Below are 9,462 nucleotides of genomic sequence, written 5' to 3' on the forward strand. Positions count from 1 at the left end.
GATTATATCAAGTGCTTTTTCTGGAATTATTGAGATGATGATTTGGTTTTCTTACCTTTGTTGTATGTTTGCTTTTACTGGAGAGCTTTCTCATTCATAGTTTTCTTATTTCTAGTTGTGGCCTTTTCTACCTAGAGAAGTTTCTTTAGCATTTGTTATAAATCTGGTTTTGTGATGCTGAATTCTCTTAGCTTGTCTGTAAAACATTTGATTTTTCTGTCAAATCTGAATGAGAGTCTTGCTGGGCAGAGTATTCTTGATTGCGGGTTTTAATGTTTCATCACTTTAAATATATTGTGCCACTTCCTTCTGGCCAACAGAGTTTCTGCTGAAAAATCAGCTGATAACCTTATAGCAATTCCTTTGTATTGTATTTGTTACTTTCCCCTTGTTGCTTTTGTTCTCTGTCTTTGAAAGTGAAAGTGAAGTCGCTCAGTCGTGTCCTACTCTTTGCGACCCCATGGACTGTAGCCTATCAGCCTCCTCCGTCCATGGAATTTTCTAGGCAAGAGTCCTGGAGTGGGTTGCCATTTCCTTCTCCAGGGGATCTTCCCAACCCAGGGTTCGAACCCGGGTCTCCTGCACTGTAGGTAGATGCTTTACCATCTGAGCCACCAGGGAAGCCTTAATTAATTTTTCATCAATTTGATGTGTTCCTCCTTAGCTTTATCCTGTATGGGAATCTCTGTGCTTCCTGGACTTGGGCTATTCTTTCCTTTCCCACGTTAGGGAACTTTTCAGCTATTACATCTTCAAATATTTTCTCTGGCCCTTTCTCTTTTCTCCTGTTGGGACCTCTATAATGTGAATGTTGATGTGCTCAACACTATCCTAGAGGTCTCTTAAAACTGTCCTCATTTCTTTTTATTCTTTGTTCCGTTCTCTGTTGGTGATTTCCACCATGCTGTCTTCCAGCTCACTTATCTGTCCTGTCTCATTTATTCTGCTATTGAGTCCTAGTGTGCTTTTCATTTCAGTTATTGCACTTGTTCAGCAGTTTATTTTTTAATATTTTATCTTGTATTGTATTTCTTGTATCTTCTTGGTGTGCCTCTATTTTTCTGATATCTTGAATCTCTTTACTGTCATTACTCTGAATTCTTTTTCAAGTGGATTTTCTATCTCCACTTCACTTAGTTATTCTTGTGGTGTTTTATATTGTTCCTTCTTCTGAAACATAGTCCTCTGCCTCATTTTGTCTGACTTCGTATGTTTGTGGTCCACAGGCTGCAGGACCGTAGTTCTTCTTGTTTCTGATATCTGTCCCTGGTGGGTGAGGCTGGTCCAAGAGACTTGAGCAGGCTTTCTGGTGGGAGGGACTGATTCCTGCCCCCTGATGGGTGGAGCTGGGCCTTATCTCTCTGGTGGGCAGGGCCATGTCAAAGGATATGTTTAGAAGAAGCTTTGGATCTAAAATAATTTTGATTTATCTAAAGTAATTTCCAAGAACTGCATGTTTGGATAGTAACCACCTTTGAGGGTATAGTTTCCAATCCTCACTGTTGTGACTGTGCCAATCCTAATGATTCAACTTTGTGTGTACCATCACTGACAGAGATAGGTGCCATGTAACATACCAAAAGGAGTGATTCAAAAGTTTCCCTCAAGGAAAATAAGTGTCTATTACATGAGATATTTAACTTTATACAGTATAGAAAATGGTAAATTTAATAATAGGAATTGTTGTTCAGGAGCTAAGTTGTGCCCAATTTTTGCAACCCCATGGACTGAAGCACGACAGGCTTCCCTGTCCTTCACCATCTCCCAGAACTTGCTAAAACTCATGTGCATTGATTCGGTAATGCCATCCAGCCATCTCATCCTCTTTGTCCCCTTCTCCTGCCTTCAGTCTTTTCCAGCATCAGAGTCTTTTCCAGTGAGTTGGCTCTTTGCATCAGGTGACCAAAGTATTGGAGCTTCAGGTTCAGCATCAGTCCTTCCAGTGAATATTCAGGGTTGATTTCCTTTAAGATTAACTGATTTGATCTCTTTGCTGTCCAAAGGACTTTCTAGAGCCTTCTTCAACACCACAGTTCAAAAGCATCAATTCTTCAACGCTCAGCCTTCTTTGTGGTCCAACTCTCACATCTGTACGTGACTACTGGAAAAAAACATAGCTTTAACTATATGGACCATGTTGGGAAAGTGATGTCTCTGCTTTTTAATACTCTATCTAGATTTGTCATAGCTTTTCTTCCAAGAAGCAAGTGTCTTTTAATTTCATGGTTGCAGTTACCATCTGCAGTGAAGAAAATAAAATCTGTCACTGCTTCTATATTTTTCCCTGTCTTTGCCGTGAAATGATGGGACTGAATGCCATGGTCTTAGTTTTTTGAATGTTGAGTTTTAAACCAGATTTTTTCATTCTCTTCTTTCGCCTTCATCAAGAGGCTCTTTAGTTCCTTCTTGCTTTCTGCCATTAGGGCGGTATCATCTGCATATCTGAGATTATTGATCGTTCTCCTGGCAGTCTTGATTCCAGCTTGTGATTCATCTAGCCTGGAATTTTGCATGTTGTACTCTGCATACAAGTTAAATAAGCAGGGTCACAAAATACAGCCTTGATGTACTCCTTTCCCAAATTTGAGCCAGTCCATTGTTCCGTGTCCAGTTCTGTTGCTTCTTGACCTGCATATGTTTCTCAGGAGGCAGGTAAGGTGGTGTGGTATTTATTCCCATCTCTTTAAGAAATTTCCACAGTTTATTGTGATTCAGAGAGTCAAAGGCTTTAGTGTAGTCAGTGAAGCAGAAGTAGATGTTTTTCTGGATAATAGGAATACAGATAAAATTATATATAATAATTCAGAGGAAGAAGACATTACTTACAAGAAACAGAACTGACATTTTAATGAGTACTAGAGGGATCACTGAGGGTCAGACACGACTGAGCGACTTCACTTTTAACTTTTCACTTTCATGCATTGGAGAAGGAAATGGCAACCCACTCCAGTGTTCTTGCCTGGAGAATCCCAGGGACGGGGAAGCTTGGTGGGCTGCCATCTATGGGGTTGCACAGAGTTGGACACGACTGAAGTGACTTAGCAGTAGCAGTAGACATTGTGAAAGTGAATGTCGCTCAGTCGTGTCTGACTCTGCGACCCCATGGACTATACAGTCCATGGAATTCCCCAGGCCGGAATACTGGAGTGGGTAGTTTCCCTTCTCCAGGGGATCTTCCCAACCCAGGGATCGAACCCAGGTCTCCCACCTTGCAGGCAGATTCTTTACAAGCTGAGCCACAAGGGAAGCCTAAGAATCCTGGAGTGGGTAGCCTATCTCTTCTCCAGGGGATCTTCCCGACCCAGGAATCGAACCAGGGTCTCCTACATTGCAGGGGGATTCTTTACCAACTGAGCTATATACTTATGCTCTATTTATTTATTTTTTTGGTTAAATCCCTTGGCATTTTGCCTGGGATAAAGTAAGTGGCTTCTTAATATTGAAGCTTCGACTTGTGGTTAATAGCATGTGCTAGGATTTGAATCCTACTTTCTCTTTACTAGCTGGACAAATTACTGAGACTTTAAGTTTTTCATTTTTTTATTCTGAGGGAGGAGTAGTCATAGCTACCTAACTGAATTGTTATGAGGATTTAGTGAGTTAACCCATGGTAAGATATTAAACAGAATCTGATATATGCTGCTCAATATATGTTAATTTTTATAATTAATCTTATTAATCAGATCAGATCAGTCGCTCAGTCGTGTCCGACTCTTTGTGACCCCATGAATCGCAGCACGCCAGGCCTCCCTGTCCATCACCAACTCCCGGAGTTCACTCAAACTCATGTCCATAGAGTCAGTGATGCCATCCAGCCATCTCATCCTCTGTCATCCCCTTCTCCTCCTGCCCCCAATCCCTCCCAGCGTCAGAGTCTTTTCGCTTTAAAATCCTGAAATGGAAGCTTTAAAGCTTTCAGGAAGCTTTAAAATCCTGAAATTATCCTTACTTTCAAGATAGTGTATCTGTTAGGGAGCACCTTTGGCTACTCACAATAGAGATATCATTATGGTGGCTTAATCAAAGAGTTTGGTTATATTTTCCCTATGAAACCAAGTCCAAAGTCAGTCTAACCAGACTGACCAGAAGGTGTTCCACCTCCAGCAATGATCAACATTAAGACAGGAAGAACTGTCTTAAGACCTGATGTGAAGAAGTGACTCATTGGAAAAGACCCTGATGCTGGGAAAAATTGAAGCCAGGAGGAGAAGGGTCCCGAGAGAGGATGAAATGATTGGATGGCATCACTGACTCGATGGACATGAGTTGAGCAAGCTTTGGGAGTTGATGATGGACAGGGAAGCCTGGTGAGCTGCGATTCATGGGGTCGCAAAGAGTTGAACATGACTGAGCGACTGAACTGAACTAAAGACAGGAAGACTGAAATAGGAAAAGGTCTGAGTGAGTGAGCCAAAGATCATTTTCAGAAGGAAAAGCAATTTTCACTTTCAACTTGGTGGTTAAAACCATTATATGATTACCCTCGTTACAAAGGATTCTAGGAAATATAGCTCTTTTTAAAGGGCACGTTACCACCCCAAGAAAAACTGTGGTTTTGTAAGAGAGAAAGAATTCATTGAATATCATTTAAGCCACTAATAGTGTCTCCCACAAATTGGAGAACTGAAATTCAGAATTCAATAATTTGCTTGAGGTTGTTACGTAACTATTAAGTGATAAAGCTCTTATTGGTTCCAAAGTCTGACCAATACCATTCTACATTAGTTTTGCTACACAGTCCAGAAAAGCAAGTGATCTTTTCAGGGTAGGATTTTAGGCTGGATCTTTCATGACAGGCTATGACATGAGATTAAATTGCAGATGTTTCAAATTCAAGGAGCAAGTAGAAGGAATTATATAGCTCATTTGGGGGGTGGTTGTAGGTTCATTGTGGTGAGAACTTTATTCAGGGAATTTAGGGAATTTAAGAAGCTGGAGAAATAATAGATTTGAAAGATAAAAGGTTAAATAATAGCAATTCTACAGGGCTAGGCTAAGATTTTACATTTTGCTTAGTGTGTGTTTAGAAGTCTTATTTAAATGATCTATTAAAGTAGCCTGTTGAATCAAAATGCTTTCCTAAAATCTGAGTGAAAAATTAAGCATCACAGATTTTTGAAAATAGATATGGCAATCTAATGGAAATGATAAGGTAATTTATTAATATTGACAAGGTAATTTTAATAAAATTGTATAATATTTTTCTGGCCATGACTATTATATCTATAATTGCTTTTAGAAACTCTTGTGTTTTTTATACTTATGTTCTATAAAAACATCCTTAAATCTTAAAGATGGACATTCATTCATTTAAGAAAACAGATTGCCTACCTTTTGGGAGTTTATATTCCAGTAGAGGGTGATACACAATAAATAATAAACAATATATGCCTATTATATGTACTTATATGTAGTATATATGTGTATAAAGTACTTCTGTGTTAGGTTGAGAAGTAATATGGAATGAAAATGGAGCAGAGAAAGGGTTCAATGTGGAGAGAATTTCAGTTTTAAATAGGGTAAGCAGAGTGGGCTTCATTAAGAAAGATGTGAGCAAATTTTTAAAAAGAGCAAGATTCTTAGGCAGATAGCATGAAGAATAATGCAGTTAAGAGGGAACTGCAAGGTTGAGAAGTACTCGCTGTGCTTGAAGAAGCATGGGTACCTCATCTATGCATGGACGATGACCAGACAGACTACATGGGTAAAGACGCTAGTGGGTGGGTACAAGTGAAAATCTAAGGAAATTCTGTACATATTACTTCAGTTTTCTCAGTGAAATAAGAAGCAAGACCCTTTGGGGAGGGTGGAGATTGGTGCAGGGGTGAAGGGGTGTCGTGTGTTAGGGAGTTGAGGAGAAAAGCTAATAAAAGAGTAAACTAGGAAAGTATTAATAGTACTGCTTGATTAAAGATTCATTTGAAGTCATGTCCATAAATTGAGAATCAGATTAGTCAGCATGTTTGTGTGTTTTTCTCCACTCATGGGCAACAGTGACTTGAGTATTTATTGAGAACCAGACAATGTGTTACCTGCTGACTGTAAGAACAATGGACTAAATCTAATCCTAATCCTACAGGGATTCAGTATAGTGGCAAGCAAACATTTAATCAACCAATTGTAAAATTACATGATGAGTACTATCAATTCTAACAGAGGGAAAACCATTTTAAATCAAAGAAGTTCCAGGCTGCTGAACAATTCAGGTTGTGTAGGGAATAGCAGACCATTAGACCAAAAATGCAGAAGATTGTGAAAGACTCACTTCTAAAATCTCACCTCCCTTTGTCCAATCAAAAAATATGTAATAAAAATTTTGCCTATTTCCATTCAGATCCCCTGTTTTGAAACTCATCTTAAACCACATCCCCAAAGCTCATAAAGATTGTACCTCTGACTTCCCTGTGAAGACTGCTAAGACTATCAAGATAGTATTCTTCCTTACTGCAGTAAGCAAAAAACTCAGTTTTGCTTTATCAACAGGTAATTTTGGAAGTATTTTAAAGGAGCCAATATTTGACTGTTTTGGAGGTCCCATCAAAATCTGACAAACTTGGAAACAGCGTGTTTTTCTGAGGCCCTTTGAGCCTCCTGCACAGGGTCTTTCAATGACAATGGTGAGATGGTGAGGTAAGTTTGTATCGGGTTTGAACTCTGATTTCTTTCTTTTTTTTTTTTTAATCAAACACTACAAATGTAAATGCGAAGTTTAGTTTGTTAAATCTGAGAGTAATATCTAACAATAAGAAACTCTTTAAAAATCCATTGATTTATCAGCCTGAAAAACGTATTTTGGGTAGAAATCTGCATTATTACCGACAACACTACTGTTTGTCCTTGTCATTTCTTCATTGTGCATCTATAAGTGGAAATTCATAAGGATGAAGATGAGGCGAAGTTTTGTATATTCAGAAGGTTTCTCTTCAGACTAGCATCCCTTGGAAAAACTGTCTCAGGTCACTTATGAAAATCTTATCAGAACTTTACTTCAGTTCAGTCGCTCAGTCGTGTCTGACTCTTTGCGATCCCATGAGTCACAGCACACCAGGCCTCCCTGTCCATCACCAACTCCCAGAGTTCACTCAGACTCACGTCCATCGAGTCAGTGATGACATCCAGCCATCTCATCCTCTGTCGTCCCCTTCTCCTCCTGCCCCCAATCCCTCCCAGCATCAGAGTCTTTTCCAATGAGTCAACTCTCCCTACAAGGTGGCCAAAGTACTGGAGTTTCAGCTTTAGCATCATTCCTTCCAAAGAAATCCCAGGGCTGATTTCTTTCAGAATGGACTGGTTGGCTCTCCTTGCAGTCCAAGGGACTCTCAAGAGTCTTCTCCAACACCACAGTTCAAAAGCATCAGTTCTTCGGCGCTCAGCTTTCTTCACAGTCCAGCTCTCACATCCAACTTACTGTTGTTTTATTTTGTCCGTTAGGAAGTCTAGTTCTTGTTGTAGGGCGGGGGGGGGGGGGCCAAGATACAAAGTAAATAAAACTTGACTTACTGTTGCCAGTTTACCTTTAGTCTACTTCTGCACTCACTCTCTGCTGAACTCTTGCATCTTATCTGTATTTGTACTAAAAATCAAAATGTGTAATCTTAACTTTCTAAATGATAGAACGATTATTTAGAATTTTAATGGTTACTTTGGGGGAACTTTTGATATGAACAAAATTGTTCCTTTTGGGAGGCACTTTGAAGCAAAAAAGCAGCAACATACGAAACATACAGCCATCTACATTTTAAGGCAAGAGGAAACTTCCAGAATATATTCCAGGGATTATGAAATTGCCTCCTTAAAAGATTCCTTGGCAAAGGCAAGGGGAAAATAAAAGGAAAACCATATTTTTTAGATCTTTTCAAATCATAATTTCAATATAATGTCCTTTATTATTCTTCTTTCCTCGTCCTGTGTTCCTCCATTTCCCTCTGTTCTGTATCACCTTTTTCTTCTTCCCTTCAAAACACCTCAAAAGGAGGTCTTATTTATCTAAAAGAGAAGGATTACTTTGTTTAATATGAGGTTCCCTCCCTATCATTACTACACAAGTATTAACAAGTACTGGCTTTTTAATCATGTAAATCAAATTGTCAAGGGACCTGAATTAATGTTTAAACCAATTATAATGGTCCTCTCCCTCTGTCTCTCTCTCTGTCCCTCCCTTCTTCCCTCTCCCCCGTGCATGTCAAAATAACTTTTGCTGAATCTAAGTTTTCCCATCTCTTTAATTAAGTAAAGATAATTAGTCTTTTAATGTTAATTTTGTATTTGACTAAAGCTGCCTCTCATTTTCCCATTTTGTTCCTCTTCTCCTTTTCCCTCCCTAGGGAAACATTAAAGATTAATTGGTGAAAACGATTATTCTGTCATCGTGTGCTCAGTCTGGCAATATCTAATGAATTTCTAAAATGGAAAGAAAAATAATGAAACTGTTTTTGTTTCTTTTCTTTAAAATTGCTTTTAAGAGACACTTCTGGTTAAAACTATAAGAGAAAGAAGTCTTGTTTCTAAGATGAAGGGCTCTGAAACAGGATTTACAGTTTTTGTAATTTTATTTATGAATATGAACATTATATAAAAGTGAAAGTGTTAGTCGCTCAGTTGTATCTGAATCTTTGCGACCCCATGGACTATAAACCACCAGGGCTATAGCCCTACTCTGCCCATGGAATTCTCCAGGCAAGAATACTGGAGTGAGTAGCCATTCCTTTATCTAGCTGATTTTCCCAACTCAGGGATGAACCCCAGTCTCCTCTATTGTAGGTGGATTCTTTACTGTTTGAGTCACCAGGGAAGGCCTGAAATTTATATACTTATATAAAAATTTTTCATACAATATTTCTGATAAATAGATGAATCATTAGATAAATTAGAGTGAATTAATCATACTGGTTTAAAGGACTGAAAAACAATTATCTTTTCCTGACTTTATGAAATTACTACCACTACAATATTCTAGATTATACAAGAAGATTGAGCATCTCATGGTTTAAACTTTCTATATTTTTGCATTGGTTTTATGGGCCAAGTGAGGTAGCATTATAGTTTTTATTTCTATGGATTGTTTAACATTAAAAAAATTTAGAACCATTATTATTCAGTTTAGTCGCTCAGTCGTGTCTGACTCTTTGCGACCCCATGTATTGCAACATGCCAGGCCTCCCTGTCCATCACCAACTCCCGGAGTTCACTCAAACTCACGACCATTGAGTCGGTGATGCCATCCAGCCATCTCATCCTCTGTCATCCCCTTCTCCTCCTGCTCCCAATCCCTCCCAGCATCAGAGTCTCTTCCAACGAGTCAACTCTTCACATGAGGTGGCCAAAGTACTAGAGTTTCAGCTTTAGCATCATTCTTTCCAAAGAACACCCAGGGCTGATCTCCTTGAGAATGGTCTGGTTGGATCTCCTTGCAGTCCAAGGGACTCTCAATAGTCTTCTCCAACACCACAGTTCAAAAGCATC

The 9,462-nt window shown here is 39.0% G+C and overlaps 1 protein-coding gene across 1 annotated transcript in view; it reads left to right on the top strand.

Annotated features, from left to right (window-relative positions):
• CARF (calcium responsive transcription factor) overlaps positions 1-6,630 on the top strand; it is a 66,510-nt gene extending 59,880 nt beyond the window's left edge. Inside the window, exon 17 of the transcript XR_006548828.1 lies at positions 6,484-6,630. The gene's annotated coding sequence lies outside the window, so the exon portion shown is untranslated. The remainder of the gene's footprint in view (positions 1-6,483) is intronic.
• The last annotated feature ends 2,832 nt before the right edge of the window (positions 6,631-9,462 follow it).

The sequence above is a fragment of the Bubalus bubalis genome, chromosome 2 (genome assembly GCF_019923935.1).
Source record: "Bubalus bubalis isolate 160015118507 breed Murrah chromosome 2, NDDB_SH_1, whole genome shotgun sequence".
Classification (NCBI taxonomy): Eukaryota; Metazoa; Chordata; class Mammalia; order Artiodactyla; family Bovidae; genus Bubalus; species Bubalus bubalis.